The sequence below is a fragment of the Heterodontus francisci genome, chromosome 8, assembly GCF_036365525.1.
Source record: "Heterodontus francisci isolate sHetFra1 chromosome 8, sHetFra1.hap1, whole genome shotgun sequence".
NCBI lineage: Eukaryota > Metazoa > Chordata > Chondrichthyes > Heterodontiformes > Heterodontidae > Heterodontus > Heterodontus francisci.
The window spans coordinates 23800881-23813772 of record NC_090378.1 but is presented as its reverse complement, the minus strand read 5'-3'; the positions used below and the strand labels follow the sequence as shown (position 1 = coordinate 23813772).

At 44.6% G+C, this 12892-nt stretch overlaps 1 protein-coding gene across 1 annotated transcript in view; it reads right to left on the bottom strand.

Annotated features, from left to right (window-relative positions):
- Window positions 1-11850: 11850 nt before the first annotated feature.
- The window catches only part of ccdc18 (coiled-coil domain containing 18), a 216038-nt gene continuing 214996 nt past the window's right edge, over window positions 11851-12892 (bottom strand). Inside the window, exon 30 of the mRNA XM_068036805.1 lies at window positions 11851-12131. The gene's annotated coding sequence lies outside the window, so the exon portion shown is untranslated. The remainder of the gene's footprint in view (window positions 12132-12892) is intronic.

Sequence of the window (12892 nt, the reverse complement as noted above, 5' to 3'; positions counted from 1 at the left end):
TGATGCTTATGGTACATGCCCTTTCCAGTATGGGACGCTGCACGGGTTGCTTTGGGGCTTCCCTAGTGCTGCCACTTGTGGCAATCTAGAGCCCAATTTCATGCCCAGTAAACCTTAAAATCTATGGAAATAAATTCACTGGAGTGCTACCAGTAAACTTTGAAGTGGCACTACGCAGGCTTATGTCAATTCCCTGGAGGCAGACAATGCTGCGGATCACTACCTGCTGGGCATTTCTCATTGATAAAACTCGCAGGGGCCATGCAGGTAGTGGTCCCAGCGCCGTCTGCCCCCAGGGCAATCAATGTACAAATTTTACCTACCACCTGAACTCTTATATCATGGTTAAGACATTAAAATATAATGGAAAATTTAATCAATGTAAATATTTAATTATAGAATAAGGAGGTTTTAAGTGTTCTTTAATTAAAGATTGTTTAGTGGCACAAAATAGTAAATTAAATTTAAAAACTGCTTTGAGGTTAATCAAAAAAGGTAAAGTTGAAATCGCATACATACAAAAAGGAAGTTTGATGTCGGAGTCCTAAAAGACTAGTAGTTCAAAAAAAAAATTAAATAATATTAAAGGGAATGTAGTTGCATGGAAAGATGGACGGCTAGGGGCCAGAAAATAACTTTTTAAGGATTGTTGAGATGTAGGTAGTGGCAAGTCCTATGTCACAACCCTGGGCCACTTGTTTTCTGCTTACGTAAATAATTTTTACAAAGACACAGGAAGTGATACTGAAATTTACTTAAGGGCTATAGCATTGTCCGAGGGAGAATGCCACAGATTCAGGACGGTATAAAGTGGGCAGATCAGATCAGTGCAGAGAAAAGTGAATTAGTCCCCATTTTTGTTGGCCTATTAAGGAAAATAACTGCCTTTAAAGAGAACAGGGTGTACCACTTCTATTTCAAATGAGTAAGGATGCTGAATTAGACCTCCTTAGAACAAGTTCTCAGCCAGAGAGGGGCGAAAAGCTTTGAGAAAAATTGTTAAAAGAGACTGGAAAAAGTGAAAAAAGACAATCACTGTAAGCGGTTGATTTTACATAGTATATATTGGGGCTACAATTTTCTCCATTACTGTCCTCACCACTAGTGAGAGTCCACTTGAGGAGTGAAAACTTGCACAATTCCCTAAGTGAGGAAATATGTATAAATGTAACATTCCAAATGAACATTTAATGAGTAGCAGATTTTAGTTTACACATTATAGTGAAATTGCTTGGAGGCCCAAGGAAAGTTTGGGTGTGAAACAACTGTTGAGCAATCTGATGGGTATGAAACCAATGCAAAACATTGAAAAATGTTAACTATTTAATGCCTTTTATATGAGCTCTGTAGCTTTATTTAAATAAAGCTTATTTGATTGAGGAAACTGTGGCAATGTCATGTCACTGGATGAGTAATCCAGAGGCCCAGACTAATAGGTTCAAATCCCACCACAGCAGCTGGTGGAATTTAAATTCAATCAATCAATAAAAATCTGGAATTGAAAGCTAGTCTCAGTAATGGTACCATGAAACGATCATTGATTTTTGTCAAAAACCCATCAGGTTCCCTAATGCCCTTTAGCGAAGGAAATCTGCCATCCTTGCCTGATCTGGCCCCAGTGACTCCAGACTCACAGCAATGTGGTTGACTCTTAACTGCCCTCTGAAATGGCCACTCAGTTATCAAGGGCAATTAGCAATGGGCAACAAATGCTGGCATTGCCAGTGACGTCCACATTCCGTGAAAGAATAAAAAAAAGAGTGCAATCACATTAGTGTGTTTTGGGATCCACTAAGAAAGAAAATGTTAAATGTCAAAATTGTAAACAGTTTTCCACAGCATCACTTTTGGGTCATTCCCTAGTGTATTTAATAAAACATTATTCTTGCTCAAAAGGCATGTTAATTCCTTAGATCTAAGAAATAACACATCTAAAGGTATTGCTTCCTCGTGTGACACGTCAAAACCACCCAAGAATTGATCTGTTTGTATCCATGATGTGAATGGTCCATCTTTAAACTTCAACTAGCTGACAAGTGTTCTTTTGAGCCAATATTCAGTCAGAGGCCAACTATTAAAAAAAACAAAGTGATTCCTGACAACGCAGCTCCCCACTGACGTCATCAGGCTGCGCCACGGTGCGCACATGCGCAGATGGTCTCCTGCTCTCTGCGCATGCGCTGCGTTCCGGCTTGCCAGGACTGGTTAGCGCATGCATCGTTGACGTCATCGCGTTACGTGGACTTCCTCGGGCAACGCGCCTGGTCGGCCTCTGCGCATGCGCTTTATGCAACGCCAACTGGTATTCATGCATGCGTCAATCTTCCGATATTCACGCATGCGTCAATCTTCCGATATTCACGCATGTGTCAAAGCTTTGGCGTGAGTTTCTGAAAGTGGAATGAGGAGAGGTTTCGTTGGGCATTTTCTCGCAATTATTTAGTCGTTTTGGAGATTTTAGTCTGCTTCATTTTTATTAGACAGAGGAGATTGCTCCAAGGTAAGTTGCTCTGCTGTTGTAAGTTGCTCTGAAAACATTTCCATTGTCTGGGGCACTGCATGTGCTTCAGTCCACTGTACTGTACCAAAATCCTTTCCATTGTCTGGGACTGTGTGCAGGCAGTACATGTGCTCCAGTCCCTGTTGTAAGTTGCTCTGAAAACATTTCGGTGAGGCTGTGCTGAGTACACTATGGGCAGCCACGCATCCGTTCTACTGTGGTGAGACCGAATCAGAGGTAGGTGCTGCGGTCACTACATTTCCACTTGTGTAGCTTGTCAGTCCTGTAAAGCTGTTCCTTGATGCGCATCGAAGCAAGATTAGATTTGCCGTATCAATACATCTCGTCAGTGAGATCCTGTGCCCACAAAGCCACGCGCATACCACCCCCGTGTCTACGGACTGCCTTTGTTGTGATTTCCTGGATGGAGCAATGGCTGGTCGACCACCTCTGTGCAACCTCCTCTGCACTGCGAAACAGGTGCACACCAGATTTTGGGACCTTGTCATGGTGCACATGTAAACTGCTGCCAACAACACACCTGGGGATGGCTGACGTTTTGGTGAGGGCACGAGGAACTTGGTGCTCATTGAATGCCTGTGCAACTTTTCAGGTATCTCGCCCTGGGCTGTGAGGTCTTCATCAGTGTGAAATTCAATATGAGCAAGAACAAACTGTGTGTCAGCTCCTACCATCTTGTACATACCGGTCATGTTTTGCATCCAGAATGTTTACGCTTCTAAGCAAGGAGACGACAACTGAACCACGATGAAAGGCAGAAGGTAGAAGAGTTGGTCAAGCTGCAGGCTGGGAACAAAGAGTTGAAGGATTATATCGAGTGTTCATTCAATAAGACCGTGACCCTTAGTGACATTAGAAATGTAATATCCCGGCTCAAAACAGGGGATGACAGCATGGATGCGCTGTGTGATACGCTGGAGAGGATTCAGCAGGACGGGGCTGCAGTGCGGGTTGGCCTGCAGAGAAGCAGCATCCTCTATATTGCCTTCATGACACCAGCCATGAAGGCCCACATGCAGGCCTTTCCTGAACTGCTGTTCATGGATGGAACGTAAAAAGTGAACAAATGCCCTCTGTATCAGGTGATGGTGCAGGACAATGTTGGTAGGGGCAGGGCTGTGTTCTATGCCATGGTGAGGAATGAGATGGCTCAGATGCTGGACGAGATTGTGGGTCTTTTTGTCGATTTCATGGGATCCAGCGCCTGCCGCGTGAGATCAGCCATTGTGGATAAAGACATCAATGTGATCAATGCGATCAGGAAGCATCTCCCAGCTGCACCCATCAGAGCAGTGCACATGGACACACAGCCACCTGTTCCTGCACCCATCAGAGCAGTGCACATGGACACACAGCCACCTGTTCCTGCACCCATCAGAGCAGTGCACATGGACACACAGCCACCTGTTTCCCCATCCGCCCTTGAAACAACCATGCAGAGCCTTGTGAGACTCCGCAATTGCCAGCTGCTGCCTGTCAAGCAGAGAAGGCGTCCAAAGGGGTCAAGCACTTGGGAAACATTCAGCAAGAAGAGACTGAGCACTAAAAGAAACAAGCATGCCGTGTCCAGTGGTAGCACGAATGTGAATGCTCTTGCTGTGTACTCAACTGGTGAGGTGGGAGTGCAGCCACACCATTCTCCATCCTCAGTGTTGCTTTAAGGCAAAGGTAGATAAGAGTGAAAGAAATGGAAGGTGATGCTGATAGTAGTAGGCAGGATTAAATGGGAGCGTATGGGAAGGCGCAGGAGTAGCATAACCACTAGCAGGGAACAGCTGGGCTAAATGGCCTGCTTTATGTTCATAGTCCAAAAGAAATTTGCTTCTTTTTCCAGCACCCTCACATCATTCATGTTTTCCCTGAGAGCAGCATTGAACCATCACGAGATAGGAGCAGTTACATCATCCTGACTCCTACAGCTGAGGTGGGTACTAAGTGATTCATTGACAGTGTTATCAGTACATGCCTATACTGCAGAGCATAAAGCATGCTCAACGGTAATTTCATTGGAGGGAGGGAAGCTCTGACACTCCTGTTCTTTCCTTATTTCTTTTCATGTAAAACGTGCCCTTGAGAAAACAATCCTTGAGACTTAAGGACGGCATTCAAGCAAAGGAGGCAGTGCAGCAGAGGACGCAAGAATGTGCTGATTCCTGCATCTGAGGCGGGTAGTAAGTGCTTCATTGGCGACGTTATCAATTGGTGCCTTCACTGCAGAACTTAAAAAGGTGTGCGCAACAGTAATTTCAGTGGATGGAGGGAGGCAAGCTCTGACACTGATTTGCTTTATTTCTTTTCATGTAAAATATGCCGTCGAGAAAACAATCCTTGAGACTTAAGGTCAGCATTCAAGCAACGAAGGCAACTGAATCATGCTGCGGAGCTCATCACGATGTGGAAAGGAACATTGCATTTATGGATGAAGTGACAGCGCACATTGGGATGCGCTTGGGGAACATTCACCAAGAATAGACTGAGCTCAGACTCTTGTGACCTTGCCTTCTTCACATGGACAATACAGTAGTGGAATAGAGAGCCACGCGTTCATTCACCACAAGGCTCTCCAGGAATAATCTCTTTAGCTGTGCATAGCAGAGACTCGGCCTGTCTGTCCAACGGGAATGCTGGCGACACAACACTCATGTATCCATGCACAGCAGTGCCTCGGATGTTTAATGAACTTAATAAAATTTCTCAATAATTAAACCCAGAATTGTTGAGGTTTTGTTTTGCATGCTATTTCCCCAACTTTGCAACTGCACTTCAGATATTCAACTGTGGTGGAGGGGTGGAGATAGGGGGGTAGAGGGAGGGGTGGGTGAAGAGGGGGAGGGAGAGGGAGGGGTGGGTGAAGAGGGAGAGGGAGGGGTGGGTGAAGCGGGGGAGGGAGGGGTGGGTGAAGAGGGAGAGGGAGGGGTGGGTGAAGCGGAGGAGGGAGGAGTGGGTGAAGAGGGGGAGGTGAAGAGGGAGAGAGGAGGGGTGGGTGAAGAGGGAGAGGGGCGGGGAGAGGGAGCATGCAAAAGGCAGGGACCAGTTGCAATGCCTGAAGTACTGTTGAGAAGTAGGGGAGAAAGCAACTGGATTGGGGATCCGCAGCTGGAGGGAACGGCTGGATGGAAGGGGCCGGAAGCAAGAGGCTGGAGAGAGCGGCCGAAGACCTTGGTGGCGCCGGGTGCGGGGACCGGCCGGTAAGTCTTTTGCTGTTGTGTTTATGGCACATGCACAGAAAAACGCACTCCTCCTCCGCTCCCCCCCCACCCGCTCTGCCCCCCCCCCCCCCGCGCTGCTCTCCCCGGCCCGCTCCACTCTCTCACTCCGGCCATTGTATGCTGCCACGTGTTTGTTAGGTTGCCTCTGTGTGATTCATTGAGCAGCGCCATCTTTAGTCCTGGCAGCTGCTCCAGTCGCAAGCTGAGAGATTTTAGTGGCATGTGCTGTATTTGCGCATGTGCCACAACAGCGCCACCTACCGATAGCGTTGTCAACAAATGCAGTTTGAAAAAAACGATGCACCTTCAAAATGAATAATGGTACTTGGGCAGAAAGAGGAACACAGGCAATTAAAGGGGCAGCACAGTGGTGCAGTGGTTAGCACCGCAGCCTCACAGCTCCAGCGACCCGGGTTCAATTCTGGGTACTGCCTGTGTGGAGTTTGCAAGTTCTCCCTGTGTCTGTGTGGGTTTCCTCCGGGTGCTCCGGTTTCCTCCCACATGCCAAAGACTTGCAGGTTGATAGGTAAATTGGCCATTATAAATTGCCCCTAGTATAGGTAGGTGGTAGGGAAATATAGGGGCAGGTGGGGATGTGGTAGGAATATGGGATTAGTGTAGGATTAGTATAAATGGGTGGTTGATAGTCGGCACAGACTCGGTGGGCCGAAGGGCCTGTTTCAGTGCTGTATCTCTAAACTAAACTAAACTAAATTAAAGCCCTTTAAATAGAACAGGAAAAAAAAAATCAGCATAGTTAGAATAGGGTATACTGATGATAAAGTCGAAGAGTAAGGAGGAAATGTTTCCTTCGAGCAGAAATATGCTAAATTGCATGTTTTAGTAGAACAGGCTATATTGCAGAAATGAAAGTACTTTCTACATAGCTTTATTACCGCAATATTAGGTTTTTTTTTTAGATTAGAGATACAGCACTGAAACAGGCCCTTCGGCCCACCGAGTCGGTGCCGAACATCAACCACCCATTTATACTAATCCTACACTAATCCCATATTCCTACCAAACATCCCCACCTGTCCTTATATTTCCCTACCACCTACCTATACTAGTGACAATTTATAATGGCCAATTTACCTATCAACCTGCAAGTCTTTTGGCTTGTAGGAGGAAACCGGAGCACCCGGAGAAAACCCACGCAGACACAGGGAGAACTTGCAAACTCCACACAGGCAGTACCCGGAATCGAACCCAGGTCACTGGCGCTGTGAGGCTGCGGTGCTAACCACTGTGCCACTGTGCCGCCTTTTGTTTTAGCAAAACAAATGGGAGTTGAAAACATTCAAAACAACTGGCCAGCCCAGAGATCTTGGAATTACCTGAAACTGCTGGAACTCTAAAGATTAATACGATCAGTTATAGCTGGTTTAGGAAACTATCCTATTAAGTTTTTGATTAATATTTAATTCCAGGTGTAAATAAACCAGAGTGCATCAATCTCTATTGATAATGTTTCTTCTCTTTCACTTCCAGCTTTTCCGACAGCACCAGTCTCGTTCTTTCTATGCCATCTTTCTATAACCTATAATTTTCTAGTTTGCAAAAAACCTGTTTAACAAGCATACATATTATTGTTATGATCCACGTTGGGATCAACCAAAAGAACAGCATTCAACAAACAACCACTAGGAAAAATTGATAAATTAAAATACAAAACTAAGGTGAAATCTTGTTTAATGGTCAAATCAAAGTCAGTATGAATTATACATTATACAGTGGATACAACAAAATTAGACCTTGCTTTTCTGCAAGGCCACCAGCTTGTGGTTTGTAGTGAATATTCTGTTGTAATCATGTCGACTGTGAGCTCACATGTAGACTAAGTCCAATACGTCCAAAGAACAGGCAAGGAGATGAAACTCCGACTGATCAAAACTCCTAAGTCAGAACTGCTTCATAAATTAAGAATTTTTTATGTTTTACACGGGATCTTTTGAAGACCTGGTTACTGTTTGCCTCTAAATCAGGATCAATACTCCAATAATAAAAATGTTCCTAACGTGAGTGTATTAACAACACATGGACAATTTTCCAATATTACAAGGCTGGACGATCAGGCGATTTATGATGGGTTTGTGAACAAGCAAAACAGCCATGCCCTACATGAAAAGCAAATATATTAAGGATGGTTTCACCAACAATTAAGATTACATCCATGTTCCAGATTTTGTAGAACTTTGAACGTTGCAGCATCTCTCTTCTAAGATACTCATTGGACAATCGGCAACAGACATACGGCAAGTTAAATCAAGATCTGTGCCACAGAAAAAATGTTCTACTTGAAGTTCTTAAATAAGGTTCTTTATCCACACGTTAGGTTTAGTCAGCTTAAATTTATACATTAAATTCCAATACCAGCTATTAAAATTCAAGTTTATTAAGGACGTCATGTCCACCCCCTCAAAACATTTAAATCAGTTCTGTGTAAGTTTAGAAAACATTTGGAAGGTTCCAGTTGGTTTCAAGCACTATTTGTATCAGCTCTGACACTGCACTGGAATTATACTCCATGCAATGTGATATGAGACAGCCTATCTGAATGGTTTCACACCACTCTGAAATGAGACCTGAATCCAGCTTCAGAGTTATCCAGTCACTTATGCATTACTGCAAATTCGAGGGGAAAAAAGTAGGTATAGGCCGAAGAAGGCCGAGGTTTAACAAAAAAAACCGTGACCTAAAGAACAGCTGTTGGGCTGCAACAGTGCAGGAAGTACAACAGTTCGCGGACAGCCACGACATGCGTGTATTCTTCAGCGCAGTCGACCATTTACAGCCCAAGTACCCAAGGACTTACCCTACTGAGAGCAAAGAATGGAGTGGCGCTGATCAAGGACAGAGAGGCAGTCAGTGCTCATTGGAAGGAGCACTTTGAAGATCTTCTCAATTTCGACAGTCCTTTATGCGAGTGCCCTTGACCACATGCCACAGCATACTACCCGCCACGACCTCAGCACAACCCAGCCCGACACGAGAGCAAAAAGGCCATCAGATAGCTAAAAAGCAATAAGGCTACTGGCGGAGACGGGATTCCTGCCGAAATTCTAAAATACAGCGGAGAGGCACTCATGACACAAATACATGGTCTCACATCCCTCATCTGGAAAGAGTGGAGCATGCCAGGGGATCTCCGAGATGCCATAATTGTAACCATCTTCAAAAAAGCGACAAGACCGACTGTGGTAACTACAGAGGGGTATCTCTGCTGTCCACCACAGGGAAGGTCATCACAAGAGTCCTTCTAAACCACCTCCTCCCCGTGGCTGAAGAGCTCCTACCGGAATCACAATGTGGATTCTGTCCATCAAGAGGCACAGTGGACATGATCTTCACAGCAATACAACTCCAAGAAAAATACAGGGAGCAGCAGCAACCTTTATACATGGCCTTCTTTGACCTCACAAAGGCCTTCAACTCTATCAACCGGGAGAGATTGTGGAACATACTCCTCAAATTTGGCTGCCCAGAGAAATTTGTTACCATCCTCCGCCTGCTGCACGATGACATGCAAGCTGTAATCCTTGCCAACGGATCTGCCACTGACCTAATCCGAGTGCAAACTAGGGTCAAGCAAGGCTGTGTCATCACACCAATGCTCTTTCCCATCTTCCCCGCCGCAACACTCCACCTCATCTCCTTGAAACTCCCTGCCGGAGTAGATCTACTATACAGGATGAGCGGCAAACTATTTAACCTACATCAACTCGAGTCCAGAACCAAGGCCATTCCAACCTCAGTCATTGTACTGCAGTATGCTGATGAAGCTTGTGTATGAACACTCAGAGGCCGTTCCTCAAACCCCTGTCGATGCATTCACGGAGGCATAAGAAAGAATGGGCCTTAAACTAAACATCCAGAAAATAAAAGGTCCTCTACCGGCCTGCTCCCGCAGTGCAATACTACCCGCCGACTATCAAGATCCGTGGCGAACCACTGGATAGTGTGGATCACTTCCCATACCTTGGGAGCCTCCTCTCAGCAAGAGCAGACATCGACAATGAAACTCAGCATGGCCTCCAGTGTGCCAGTGCAGCCTTCAGTCGTCTGAAGAAAAGAGTGTTTGACGACAAAGATCTCAAACCTGGCACCAAGCTCATGGTTTACAGGGCTGCAGTGTTACCTGCCCTCCTGTATGCATTAGAAACATGAACACTGTACAGCAGACATCTCAAAATCCTGGACAGATATCACTAGTGGTGCCTCCGCATGATCCTGCAAATTCAGTGGCAGGACAGGTGCTCCAATCGCAGTGTCCTCTCTCAGGCCAACAGCCCCAGTATCGAGACACTGGTCACAGCTAGTCAGTTACGTTGGACGGGCCACATTGCGCACATGCCTGACACAAGACTCCCAAAACAAGCTTTCTACTCTGAGCTCCGTCACGGCAAGAGGCTATCAGGAAGGCAGAGGAAACGCTACGAGGATGTCCTTAAAGCCTCCCTGAAAAAAATGTGACATCTCCACCGATTCGTGGGAAGCTCTTGCCTGTGACCACCCAAAATGGAGATGCATCCATGATGGTGCCAGCCAGTTCGAACAACGTCGACATGCTCAGGCAGCGGAAGGAGCGTTCAGTCGCCTCACCAAACACCACCTGCCCCACCTGTGGCAGAATGTGTGGATCCAGAATTGGACTATTCAGGACCTAAGGACCCACAACTCTGGAGTGGAAGTCATCCTCGTTCCAGAAGAACTGTCTAAGAAGAAGACTGCAAAGCACACGAAAGCAAGATTCCCACTTGATATTAGTCTAGACACCAAAGTCAACTGTCTTTCACTCAGGTGTTCAATTCATTCAGTAAGGACCAGGTTCCTTCTGATCTCCATGGCACAGTACTATACGAGATAGCACATTCACCCACTAACTGATCCATATTTTTCATTCACAATTCTATCCTTTTTTTTCTATTCATGTGTTTCATAGCAAAATTTTAAACTTGTGAACAATGAGTGGTAGATCCTACACATCGTCTTCAGTATGGTAGATGATGGATAGCACTGCTTGGACTTGGGCACAAATCTGAAGAACCAAGATATTTTAAGAGTGATTTATTTTTTGAAGGACAAATACAGCCTGCAAAAAATCTGCTGAATCTCAAGTCCCCTAATGTTGATGACAGAGGTCATACATTCTCTGATGAATAATCCTAATTAGAAAGTTTGCTCATCAATGTTCAGAATTTCAGTTCACTAAAATGTAACAAATCAAAAAATAAAAAACTACATTCGACATTATCCCTATGTAGGAACAGTTCCCTTGACATAGTTAGGAATGGTATTAGAGACCACCAAGCACCTATCTGTCCTCCGAGACAGAGATGTTGAAAAATATAAAAATGGGAAATATATTTCTCCCTTCCTTCAAACAGAAAAAATACCACACAGCATGCTCCCCTTACATTACAGATAGAAAGCATGGACTAGACAGCACATCCACTCCCCTGTATTCTCTAACTCTGGGGAGGCATCTGATTGAGTGAAACTCAGAAATCTCCATGCACAAGAGATTGCCTGGGACATGCTCGCTGCTCCATTTTTCAAGTGAGTTCTCTTACATCTCCACTCCCCCAACAACGTGCTGATATAGAGTGTATGCATCAGTATGTATCCAGGTTACTTCTACTGTAGAACTGGCTCGCAATAGTTTAAACAGTTACCATGCTCCAAATCTTTTATACGCTTGAAAATAGCTCTTCTACTCAGGTGCCTGTCCCAGACAGCCCTTTATGAAGTTATGCCATGCACAGCATGTGGTGCATATCATCAGGCTGCTGGTCACAAATTAGAATCAATAAAGGTCACATAAATCAAACTCTCAATACTTTGTATTCACACTCGAGTAGTAAACAATGCGATTATATACAAGCTGTGTGCTTTTTACCGCTATCTAAATTAACTTCCATAAATGTAGCTGTAACTCAAACATTCAGCGAGAACTTTGCAGTCTCGACTAGACCTGAATACATTTTTTTTAACAAGATGAAAACACACAGCGATACAGAAAAGAGCATTTATTTTATATAGAAAAAAATAAATATTTCAATGAAATATATTTGTTTTATTTCCATAAAAACAAAATGTTTATTAACATAAAAATGAAGTTTTCACACCCACTTACACAATAAATTACCAGCATGACAATATCAAATTAGGCAACCTTTATTTTCAAAGCTTCTTTTGGCATAAAGGCGATGTTACTGCTTTACCATCACAGCTGCGCACTTCATGCTAGTACTACTGGGCAGCAAGCTTGATGATTACTGATTCCTAACTCTATCTTCATCTTTTAGTTGATGTCATTTGTGTGACCGCTCTTGTTCAGAAAGTTCAGCCATATTACAACGGATTGAAGATTAACCAAAAAGTTCAGTTACATGTAGAGGCTGTAAAATAAATGAGAGTCACAGAGTCAGAGTATCATTTACCGCATTGAAGGTGGCCATTTGGCTGATTGAGTGCATGCTCTGTGGAGCAATCCAGTAAGTCCCACTCCCCGGTTCAATCCCTGTCGACCTGCAAGTTTATTTCCTTCAAGTGCCCATCTAATTTACTTCTGAAATCATTGTCTCCACTTCCACCAACCTCCCGGGCAGCGAGTTCCAGGTCAATACCACTTGCTGTGTAAAAAGGTTCTTCCTCACATTCCCCCTGCATCTCTTGCCCAATATCTTCAATCTGTGTCCCTTAGTTCTTGTACCATCAGTTAATGGGAACAGTTTTTCCTTGTCTAACTTACCTAAGCCCATCATTATCTGGTACACCTCTGTCAAATCTCCCCTCAATCTCCTTTGTTCTAAGGAGAACAATCCCAGCTTTTCCAACCTAACTGTAACTAAAATCCCCCATCCCTGGAACCATTCTGGGAAATCTTTTCTGCACCCTCTCAAGGACACTCACATCCTTCCTAAAATGTGGTGACCAGAACTGGATGCAATACTCTGGTAGGTGCCTAACCAAGGCTTTATAAAGATTCAGCATAACCTCCCCGTTTTTTGTACTTAATGCCTCCTGTTATGGCTATGCGGCGAAGGGTGCGGGTGGCTCCCACTGTTCAATTCCCACCTGACCACAGTAAGTGTTTTTTGTTATTAGGGTTTAACCCCGTTGTGTTTTATTTGTCAAATTAACAGACAGCGACAGATTG